At 41.3% G+C, this 12,346-nt stretch overlaps 1 protein-coding gene across 3 annotated transcripts in view; it reads left to right on the top strand.

The window, feature by feature from the left end:
* Positions 1-12,346, top strand: part of SCFD2 (sec1 family domain containing 2) — a 692,911-nt gene that overhangs the window by 326,710 nt on the left and 353,855 nt on the right. The window lies entirely within an intron of this gene.

Below are 12,346 nucleotides of genomic sequence, written 5' to 3'. Positions count from 1 at the left end.
AGGTGACTGCTTACATTCTGTAGTCCCTACTGTATACAGCACATAATTTTTCCTACACCAGAAATACTGTATTTTAATCATCTCTTTTCCAAAAAAAATGGAATATAAATTGATCAAAATTGCATATTTACCTCAAAACGCTACTATTAAACCCACATCGTCATACTACTTTATCTCAGAGAAGTAATTAACTTATGGCTAAATGATACAAAACAACTAAAGAAAAAAAAAATATCTATATATATTGTATTAGTTTATTTTAGGAACGATTCCATTTATCAATATAACTGTACCGATCCACAGAATAAAGTTAACATATCATTTTTGCTGCACATTTAGCCCAAAAATCGAAATCCAAGAAATCATGCTGCGTAGTTGCTGTTTTTTTTCTCCATTCCCCCCAAGTTTATTTTTTTAATCAATTATATGGGACAGTTGTTTAATTTGTGCCATTAAAATGAAATTGGCTTGAAAGAAACTACCCCTCATGCAGCTGTGACCACCCAAAAATAAGAATGTTATGACTTTTGGAAGATGGGAATGAAAGAAAAGTTGCCACCATAAATGGCTGTTACCAAGAGGTTTACAACGGTACTAATATTCATACCTGTATATGGTAATACATATACATATTGGACATTATATACTTTAGTGTCAAGTTTTGAAAACATCTTTTGTAGTCCACGTCTGATGGCTTCAGTCACCTTACAAGACTTGTAAAGTTGCTCTAGAATAGGGATGCACAACATTTTTTGGTCCAAGGGCCACATTGCCATAGTGAACCAATCCCAAGGGCCACAACATTTTTTACAGGGGTATTTACTTGAATACATCACCAAAACCACCATCAGTACCTTCATACATCCAGCGCTGAGCTCACATCTTTTTCAACACATGACAGCTGATTTCATCAGCAGACATGTGCCCCTAACAGCCGCGGGTGGAATCGTGATCCATTCGCTGCTGTTAACATGTTAAATGCTGCGGACAGTCTCTGACAGCGGCATTTAACATGATCGTGCTGGATGTGCGTCACTTGCTCCACCCATTGGCGCACCTATCACATGATCACGGGGCACCGATAGGTTGTCATGACAACCTAGGGTCTACAGGACAACCCTAATTGAAGCAAGGAAAAAGTGTAAAAAAAAAAAAAAAGTTGTAAAAATTAAAAAAAATCTAAAAGTTCAAATTCACCCTCCTTTTGCCTCATTCAAATTAAAAGAATAATAAAAAATACACATATTTGATATCACTGTGTTCAAAAGATTGTATCTACCCCAAAGTGGTATCTGTAAAAACATTAGCCCTCACCCAAATCCTGAAAAATGGAGACGCTACGGGCATCAGAAATTGGCGTTATATTTTTTTTTTTTAAGAAACTTTGGATATTTTTTTCACTTAAATAAAAAAAGAAGTTATACATGTGTGGTATCTGTGAACTCGTAATGACCTGGAGAATTATAATGGCAGGTCAGTTATAGCATTTAGTGAACATGGTAAAAAAAAAATCCCAAAAAACAATTGTGGAATCGCACTGTTTTTGCAATTTCACCGCACTTGGAAATTTTTCCCCATTTTCCAGTACACAATATGGTAAAATCAATGTCGTTCAAAAGCACAACTTGTGTCTCAAAAAACAAGCGCTCACATGGCCATAGTGACGGAAAAATAAAGTTATTGCTCTGGGAAGAAGGGGAGAAAAAAATGAAAATAACAGGAAAATGGCCTGGGGGTCTAGGGGTTAACACTGATGTATGTCATCACAGAATAATCTGTAACCCAAATCCTATCTTTATCTAACTCATAACACATATTGTCAAAACCAGAAAATAAAGGTCATTATCAATGTGTTTTTTGAGACTTATGATGATGTCAGTAGAAATAGCGGAAACGTTACTTGTGGTATACTGTACTTTGTAACTGAAGAATACTTTGAGTTTATATCAAACATTCCTATAGAAATGTATCATCGTCAAGTCTAGGATGGTGAAGTAACTAGTGAGGCTAATGTTTCCACTTAGTAGCCACCCTGTTGGCACGAGGACGTTACCATAGAAGTTATTTTGAACTGATGCTGTAATTTTCCCAACTGAATTTTCGAGAAATCTCCCATCCATTTTGTGTCTCACTTTTGACTTGGCATTAGTATTTGCAAAACAAATCGGTAAAGTAGAAAAACTTACTATATTATTTTTTTTTCTTTTACAAGATCCCAGATAAATCTGATGAAATCTACGACAGAGACTGTCGAACACATTGGGCCTGGCAGAGACCTGTCATTTTTGCTGAAATTGTAAATGTTTTTAGATTTTGTTGTAAAATCCTTGGATTAGAAATGTTCTTGTACAATGTAATCCTCTTACCAGCCACATAATTAACTATGCAAGTGACAAAGAGAACTCTATACAGTATACACATATAGTTGGATGCATAAATGCAATAAGTAAACTACATCATGATTCAACAAGTAAACCATGACATAATAGGATGAAATTGCTGTATACAGTACATAGACCAATGGTAAAAAAAAAAGAAATATATAAGTAAGAATATGATGTTCTGTCCAAGGCAGTGAAATCAGCTACCAAAGGAGTTCAGTCATGTTATGTCTACCACGGTTACGACCGTCTGTTTTCTGTCTATTTTTATATTGTTTGGTAACAGCACCATCTGCTGGCGATTTTATGTATTCACTATCGGTTTGCTATGTATTATGGGAAGTTCCTAGAGCATTGTGGGACAGTCCTGATGCATCGTGGTCTTGTTCCAGTCACAGTAAAGACAGAAGCCATCTTTTCCTCTACATATCTGGTTGACAAGCCACCTTACCACTTGGTTTTTGTACCTTGTGCTCCTTGCAGACAGCCTGCTCCAAGTGTAGTTGCCAAGCACACTATGTATGTGTTACAGTGCTATGTTTCATAAGTTTGTTTACTGTATTAGATAATACTCGACTTGTATATATTACCTCATGTTATACTTTCTGTATCTATGCGCAGTACAGTTAGGGTACCGTTACACCTAGCGATGCACCAGCAATCCCGACCAGCGATATGACGCGGTCAGGATCGCTGGTGCATCGCTAGGTGGTCGCTAGTGAGCTGCCACACAGGCAGATCTCACCAGCGACATCGCTGGGGATGGGGGTCGCTACTTACCTGTCAGACGCGGCGATCCTGCATCCTCCCGTCCGGCTCCATGCGTCGCTCATCGGCGCCACAGGAAGCGCCGCAGGAAGTGACCGACGAGGAATGGTCCAGGAGCTTCTCGCGCAATCAGCGATAACCAGCGGGGGAGCCGGTCGGAGGTAAGTATCACATGCAGCGATATCGCTAGCAATATCGCTGCAACATCACAAAATCGGTGACTTTACAGCGATATTGCTAGCGATATCGCAGTGTGTAATGGGGGGCATAATACAGTTGTATGAAAAAGTGTTTGCCTCTTCCTGATTTCCTATTCTTTTGCATGTTTGTCAAACTTGAATGTTTCTGATCATCAAACAAATTTAAATATCAGATAAAGATAACACAAAGAAACAGAAAATTCAGTTTTGACATTAAGGTCTTTATAAATAAGGGAATAATAAATGCAAACCTGCAGAGCCCTGTGTGAAACTGTGTGATTGCCCCCTAAATCTAATAACTGGTTGGGCCACCCTTAGCAGCAACAGCTGCAATTAAGTGTTTGTAATAACTGCCAATGAGTCTTTTACAACTCTCAGGAGTAATTTTTAACCCACTCATCGTTGCAGAATTGTAATTCAGACACATTGGAGGGTTTCCTAGCATGAACCACCTTTTAGGGTCATGCCACAGCATCTCAATCAGATTAAGGTTAGAACTTTGACTAGGCCACTCCAAAGTCTTAATTTTGTTTTTCTTAAGCCATTCAGAGGTGGACTTGCTGGTGTGTTTTGGATCATTGTCCTGCTGCATAATCCAAGTGCGCTTAAGCTTGAGGTCATGAACAGATGGCCGGACATTCTTCTTCAGCATTTTTGGTAGACAGCAGAATTCATGGTTCCATTTACCACAGCAAGTCTTCCAGGTTCTGAAGCAAGAAAACAGTCCCAGACCATCACACTATCACCACCACATTTTACTGTTGGTATGATGTTCCATTTCTGAAATGTTGTGTAATAGGGCATACACCTTCCAAAAAGTTCAACAGGGTATTCTCCAAAAAGTCTTGGGAATCAAGATGTTTTCTGGCAAAACTGAGAGGAGCCTTTATGTTCTTGTTGCTCAGTAGTAGTTTTCGTCTTGGAACTCTGCCTTGTAGGCCATTTTTGCTCAGTCTCTTTCTTATGGTGAAGTCATAAACACTGACCTTAACTGAGGCAAATGAGGCCTGCAGGTCTTTGGATGTTGTTGTGGGGTCTTTGTGACCTCCTTGTTGAGTTACCACTGCGCTCTTGGGGTAACTTTGGTTGGCCGGCCACTTCTGGAAAGGTTCACTACTGTTCCATATTTTCACCATTTGTGGATAATGGCTCTCACTATGGTTTGCTGGAATCCCTAAGCTTTAGAAATGGCTTTATAGCCTTTTCTAGACTGATAGATTTCAATTACTTTTTCTCATTTGTTCCATAATTTGCTTGGATTGCGGCATGATGTTTAGCTTTTGAGGAACCTTTGGTCTACTTCACTTTGTCAGGCAAGTCCTATTTAAGTGATTTCTTGATTGAAAACAGGTATAGCAGTAGTCAGGCCTGGGTGTGACTAGGGAATTTGAACTCAGCTGCCCAAAGATGTGATACACCACAGTTAATTTATGTTTTAAGTGGGGTGAGGGGTTAAACACTTTGACTTTCTTTTTCCTTAATAATAAAGATTTTCATTTAAAAATTACATTTTCTATTTACTTGTGTTATCTTTGTTTAATATTTAAACATTTAAGTGTGACAAATGTGAAAAAGTATAGGAAATCAGGAAGTGGGCAAACACTTTTTCACACAATTGTATATTCTGAAATACTCCTGTTATTGCATGCTATACTTTCACCCTTTCCTGTCACAATCTCCTCTTAAAAAGATTACAATAAGATGGGGTTTAGCAACATGTCTTACTACACACCCTGCTAACGTGTATGAGGACAGTATAGTGCTGAGAACAAGTTCAGAAGTTCAGACTATACGGAGCTCACCATTATCCACATAGATCCCGTATGCGGATATCACCACAGCCTCCTAATGGTTGCACTGAATTGTCGTACTATAAGGAGCCCATCATTATCTATGCATATGGATAGCTCAGCAGGCTTCTAACAGTCGCATCATGTCTCAAGGACATCATCCGCCATCTTCAATAGCTGAAGCATCAAAAGCACGAGTCACCTTTGCTGAACAAGAGATACAACGGAAACTACAGTAATCATCCCTGGATGCAGAAAAAACATGCTTAAAAGCATCCATGCATACAGAAAAGGGATGCCTAGAAGCAGAAAAGTCACTCCTCAAAGCATCTCTGGACACAGATATAGGACACCTAGAAGCAGAAAAGGTGCATCAAGAAGGGACATCAGAGAAGATTAGGCTATGTGCCCACGGTGTGTGTTAAAACGCACACCAAAAACCGGACTCCTTCCCAGAAATCGCACGTTTTTTTCCACGATTATGATCGCGATTTTGCCTCGATTTTCGTGTGCGATATTCAAGCACTTTCCAAGCGATTTGAATCATTGCTTGGAAAGTGATTGACAGGTTGGTCACACTCGTCAAAGATAGTGTTTGACAAGTGTGATCAGGTTTTTACTATTGAGGCCACCTATGAGGCCTCAATAGTAAAAGATAGAATGTTAAAATGCTACAAAAAAATAAAAAAATCGGTGTATATATACCTTCCGGCGTCCCGCGCTGCATTCCCGGACAACAGCGTTCCCAGTAATGCCTTGCGAGACCTGTGATGACGTAGTCTCGCGTTGCTATAGCGATCTCGCGAGACCACGTCATCACTGGACCGTGCCGCAAGGTATTACTGGGAACGCTGTGGCCGGGAATGCAGCGCGGGACGCCGGAAGGTAAATATACCCCGATTTTTTACTTTTTATTCTTTTTTTACAGGGGTATGGTACCCAGGGCCTGGAGGACAGTCTCCTCTCCTCCACACCGTGGGTACCAACCGCACATGAGACACTTAACTTCCCGCATGGTGGGCATAGCCACATGCGGGAAGTAAGCGATTCTCATGCATTCCTATGGGTGCGGAATCGCAGCAATTCTTTGCGATTCCGCACAAAAGAATGAACATGCTGCGATTTTTTCCGTGATGCGATTCCACCGCGGAAAAAAGCACAGCATGTGCGGAATGCCATAGGAATGCATGGGGGGCGTTCTGTACACGATTTTTAAACGTTTTCACGACGAAAATCGCGGCAAAAATGCTTAAAAATCGCTACGTGGGCACACAGCCTTACTATTGAAAAAGAAGCAGCAGCTGCCATAGCGGAATCAGAAGGCTAAGAGACAGCCATATCTCCAGATAGTGAATACAGACGAGGCAGCAGTGCAGGGCTGTGGAGTCGGAGTCCAGTTAGGTGGAGTTGGTGTCATGGAAATTAAGGAGTTGGAGGTTTGTCTTACCGACTCTACAGCCCTGCAGCAGTGTGCTAGGCCTACACCAAGTCCCTCACGATCCACTGTAACGCACTTCAGAGTACGTTCATCAACATTCCTATTCGGACGATGACCCAGACCCATAGTCGGAGACAGAGTATTTTGTCAACAAGCCAACCCAATCTGATTACTCTGACTACCAGAAAGGCAACTATCAGTCTCCTAGCCGCAAACAAGAAAATACACATTGGAGTGAGACTGGCTACAATAGGCTTTCTGCAGGACAGAAGATCTGGAATCTGACCCAGCTAAAAACTGACACAATATCCAAACTCTGATCACACTCTGCTAAAAAAAAATAAGATTTTATTGTACAAGAAGATCCCTGACATGTGAATGATCCTTTATACCAATAGATGTAAGCAAAAGAAGGAAATACCTGAAAATGATACGCTTTCTTCACCATCTAAAGACATTGTAGTCTGTTGTGTCTATATTGCTTTCTTTGTTGACCTAACACCCAGCCAAGACCATCTAACACAATGATCATGAAAGCAAGAACTAGCAGTAGATCTGCCATATATTGGCTTATGCATGCAGTAAAATATCTGAATGTTATCATGTTACATTTGTGGCTTCTGTGGAATCCAAATTTTCACTTGTTGAAACAAATATCTGCTCATTATATACAAAGATCCTTGTGAGATCGAAGCGGTTTTCAGTTGCTGTCAGACTAATCCTTTTGCTAGGGATGAATTTGCACTTTGAGAAGGACCATGTTTTCCACAACAAATGACAGAAAAGATCTGTTTATGAGTCGCTCTCGGTAATTAGAATATTCATTTGCATGTGCCCGCTGCCGTCTGTCGGGTCAGCTAGTCAGGAACTGGAGCCGCGAATCAGTGCCTCTTTGTCTGCTGTAGCCCTGTGAATAATCTACTTATTTGAGAACCCATTAATGTCCGCTCATTCTTAAACAGATCCGTTAAAATGAGTCTGCCCAGCTCTGCAGAACCCACCTGGTGTATAGCTTTGCATCCATTGAGGCATAGGGTCTAAGAATTATGTGTGTAGCCTTCGTCTTCTCCATTTCCTGGTCCTGGTGATAGACTGTTGTGACACGGCTGGCATTGTGAATGGCCGGCCACCTGATATTTAGAATTCCCCAGGCATTGTTAGATGCATTGCCGGAAGAGGTCACGTTGGGGCATCACATGCTTCCACATGGTTCTGTTTTACTGAAAGTTGTTAGTGCCTGAGCTGTGGGGGCTGTTAATTTCCCCCTTGCTAGGGTTAGAGAGACTGTAGGAGGACAACTTTCGGCTTCTAATTGTGTGAAACAGGATTCTTTCATTTAAGTTATGTTAATTCTCGTAAATGCTTTTTTTTTCCGTCATGTTAATCTGTGTACTATTCCTGCTGAAATGTTACAGAAAAAGGTAAAAGATCACTACTTGGAAATAACTATTTATTGTAAATGTAGGTTGTGTTATGGAGCTGTATACAGAATCAGGGGCTTCTCTACAGTATTATATCAAATATTAAAGACTTCTTCACTTTAAAACAAACTCCAGTAGATCAGTAGTTCCCAACTTTTCTCAAAGAAGCCCTCCTCCTCCCATCAACATTTGCATCCTCTTAATATATTGCAATCATCATAGTATATAGCACTGTGTACTTAGTTACTCATTTTGCCCTTCTATTCAGCTAATTCTTCTCTTTCCTCTGCTCTGTGTAGAAGCAGGAAATCTCTTGTCCCTGCAGAAATTATTTCTCTCTTCAACTCCTGCCATTGATTTTTGTAGTGACTCATGACTCATACAGGGAAAATTGATCTCCTGTTTTTATGTAGAGCTTAGAAGGATTCAGCTAGTCAGTTTTTAACCACCTGATGTCATAGATCTAACGGAAAAGAGAAGAATTAGCTGGATATAAAATGCAAAATGAGCAATTGTAAGTGCTTCCATCTACCTCATCCATCAGGTTGGTCACTGGGATTCTTATTCTTCTATCATACTAGAAACTTGGGATCCCTATATATGTTGGCTGTTATAGCTACCAATACTTATTGACTGTATGGTTAGTGTATATTTCATGGACTGGGCTCAATCTATACTTGGCACTTTATACTTCTTTTAATATACTAATTATTTTATTTTGATTATTCGGATGCACAAGCACTTTATACTGCTCCACAGGATCTATACATATATACTTGTCAATTGTTTTGCATTACTAGGTATCCACTTTGGGAATATTACTGTATAATTCTTACATCCTTCTTTGTCTTCCCCGGTTTCTCTCCATTGCATTCTATTTTTCATCCCATGGACTTCGTCCCCCCTGTATGGACGTGGCACTTTGGCGTTGCTTTTTTCCCCCATTGTAATAACAATGTTTTGCTTTTTATTTGTTATGTTTTTATGAATTATTTTAATAAAGATTGTTGATATATTTTTGATACGCTCCTGCACCCAATTTCTTACCCCGATTTGGTATTCTTGCATCGCGCCCTCCGCTATTCTACCGTACCCAGCTTATAGCACCCCTATATGTTGCCGTATCATCCTATCTCTATCTTACCATATTTATCTCTCCACCTCCCATGGCCGGTCTATATGCATCCAGATCTGCTCTTCTGTGCAAGGTTACACAGAAAAGTCACCATCTTGACACCTGCTCCTCATAGCTGCCAGACAGCCGGGAGCCACACATCATGGGACCGAGAGCCACAGGTTGGAGACCGCAGCAGTGGGCAAATGAAATAATTTCAGCCGCTCTCTGGCCCATTTTATAACATTCTTCTGTATACCTAAATAGAATATCTCACATTTTATAAAAGAGTAGTCCAGCTCTCGCTCTACCATGTTAGTTGTAGAAATATCTGTTTGCCCACGGTCACTTTTGTAAGTGTATGTAAGATGATGTTTTGCTCAGGTAATCACATAGGGAGCTGTGGCTACAGGCTGTGCCCTATGCAGCAGCATATAAGCAGGGTGTAAACTCCGTCCCGCTATAGGAATTGTGAAAATGTCTGGTTGGTAAGGGGCTTACATCATCTACAAGAAGCTGGAGACGGCCTTAAGGACATTCTGTGAATACATCGGGCTAGGCTGAGTTGTCACTCAATACATTCCTAAATAAATTTTATGCAACGTCCCAGGTATATTCTGTCTAATATGTTAAATGGATAGTCTCAACTTTGCAAGTTATCCCAGATCTGTAGATTCCCCCAACCCCTATGCCTGCCTTATAGGTACTGCTGGGACCCCTGCTGTTCCTGAGAACTTGGGCTCTCAAGAGCCCCAGGTCAATCATTCATATGCCTTAATGCTCTATTCTTTGTTTTGTGAATGCCAAAGATGAGCCACAGTGCTTGGCGTTCTACCGAATAATGAATGGAGCAGCAGTGATCATGATCGACCACTGCTCCATTCACACGGGGCTCTTCAGAGGCTGACATGTCAGAATCATTGGGGGCTCAGCGATCGAGAAGTTATTGTCTATCTTCAGGATGGGGTGTTACAAACTTGAGAATACCCCTTTAGTCTACAAGAGATGGGCCTTTTCGGCACTAGGTAAAAACATTCGCTATAAATTACTGGAAAGGATTCCAAGAATCCAGGTCAGCAGCAGTGCACACATGTGCATTGTGCTTCTGTTGCCAATGGCAGGTTCCCTTTGAAAGGATTTGCAATTTATAATGAACTAGCTGAAGAGCCCAGCATTGCCTGGGCATAGTAACCAACTGTGGTTAGTTATAACAAATTATAATGATTATATTGCACATAAAAACATTTCACATCATATATTCAACACTACAGATTTGCAACACAAATTAACTAAACGATTACCCAAGTATTGATAGTATTTTATTTTCAACTCATTCAAGATTTTTGTTTTTTCCTATCGGTGCAAAGATGAACAGATTTTTGGTACTTCCAACTCTTGAACAGACCACGTAAAGTTGACCATGAGAAAAGCATGGAGATTGCAAATCGATCCCTACTACTTTCAAGGACTGTCCCTGAGCATTGTTAATGGACATTGCAAATAGCAGTTGAACTGGAAACTGGAGGCGTTTAAAATCAAAAAACAAATCAGATGGAATGAGTGGAATTCTTGGAATAAAAATGTCCTCTCCTTTGGCACATCCTGTTTCTGAGCTGTGTATCTAACCTTATCCTGTGTGATAATGTCTGCTGAGCTGTGTACCTAATCCTCTCCTGTGTGATACTTTCTGCTAAGCAGTGTATCTAATCCTATCCTGTGTGATACCATCTGCTGAGCCGTGTATCTAACCCTATCCTTTGTGATACTACCTGCTGAGCCGTGTACCTAATCCTATCGTGTGTTACTGACTGCTCAGCCGTGTATCTAATCCTATCCTGTGTGATACTGACTGCTGAGCTGTGTATCTAATCCTCTCCTGTGTGATACTGACTGCTGAGCCGTGTATCTAATCCTATCCTGTGTGATACCATCTGCTGAGCCGTGTACCTAACCCTATCCTGTGTGATACTGACTGCAGAGCCATGTGTCTAATCCTCTCCTGTGTGATACTGACTGCTGAGCCGTGTATCTAATCCTATCCTGTGTGATACCATCTGCTGAGCCGTATATCTAACCCTATCCTGTGTTACTGACTGCTCAGCCGTGTATCTAATCCTATCCTGTGTGATGCTGACTGCTGAGCCTTGTATCTAATCCTATCCTGTGTCATACTGACTGCTGAGCCGTGTATCTAATCCTATCCTGTGTGATACTGTCTGCTGAGCCGTGTATCTATTCCTATTCTGTGTGATACTGTCTTCTGAGCCGTGTATCTAATACTATTCTGTGTAATACTGTGTGCTGAGCCATGTATCTAATCCTATCCTGTGTGATACTGTCTGCTGAGCCGTGTATCTATTCCTATTCTGTGTGATACTGTCTTCTGAGCCGTGTATCTAATCCTATCCTGTGTGATACTGACTGCTGAGCCGTGTATCTAATCCTATCCTGTGTGATACTGTCTGCTGAGCCGTGTATCTATTCCTATTCCGTGTGATACTGTCTTCTGAGCCGTGTATCTAATACTATCCTGTGTGATACTGTCTTCTGAGCCGTGTATCTAATACTATTCTGTGTGATACTGTCTGCTGAGCTGTGTATCTAATGCTATCCTGTGTGATACTGACTGCTGAGCTGTGTATCTGTCATGATCCCAGTGCAGGTTTTTGAGCTGCATGTCAGGGGTTAATGTCTGGAGCTCAGTGCAGGTTTTGACCTGCACACCTGGGGTTAATGATTGTGGCCTCTCTATGGTTCTGGGAGAGCTTCTTAAACCCCTGGGAAGCTCCAATCCCTGCCAGTTATACTTTTGCCTTTGGCCGAGTGTGCTGACCTCTGTGTACCTGTGCCTGTTCGTTGTTATAGCTTGTTTCTATGGTTCTGACCCGGTTCTGTTCCCCATTGTGGGTTTACCTGTTGATTCTGTACTGTCCTATCCTCTCCGTGTATGACTCATTGCCTGTGACCTGACTACTCTCTGCTCGCCCCCTTTGGTACCTTGCAGCTATCTCTGTGTATGACTCATTGTATATGTACTGACTATTCTCCCTGTCTATGCCCCTTGGTAACTTTGTCTCACAGTTACCCTGCTAGGAGTTCTCTTGCAGCTCCTAGCTCTCTGGAGTTTAGGCCACGCCCCTAGCAGTCACGTGTTTCAGGTCCTGCGGCTCTGAAGTACGCATGTACTCGGCTGCTGCCCGCTCCACAGGTATCTTTGAGCACAGTTCGCTTTAC

The sequence above is a fragment of the Dendrobates tinctorius genome, unplaced genomic scaffold, assembly GCF_039654945.1.
Source record: "Dendrobates tinctorius isolate UK_male_01 unplaced genomic scaffold, ASM3965494v1 ptg000079l, whole genome shotgun sequence".
Lineage (NCBI taxonomy): Eukaryota > Metazoa > Chordata > Amphibia > Anura > Dendrobatidae > Dendrobates > Dendrobates tinctorius.
The sequence above is the reverse complement of the archived record's forward strand: the minus strand, read 5'-3'. Positions and strand labels throughout refer to the sequence as shown.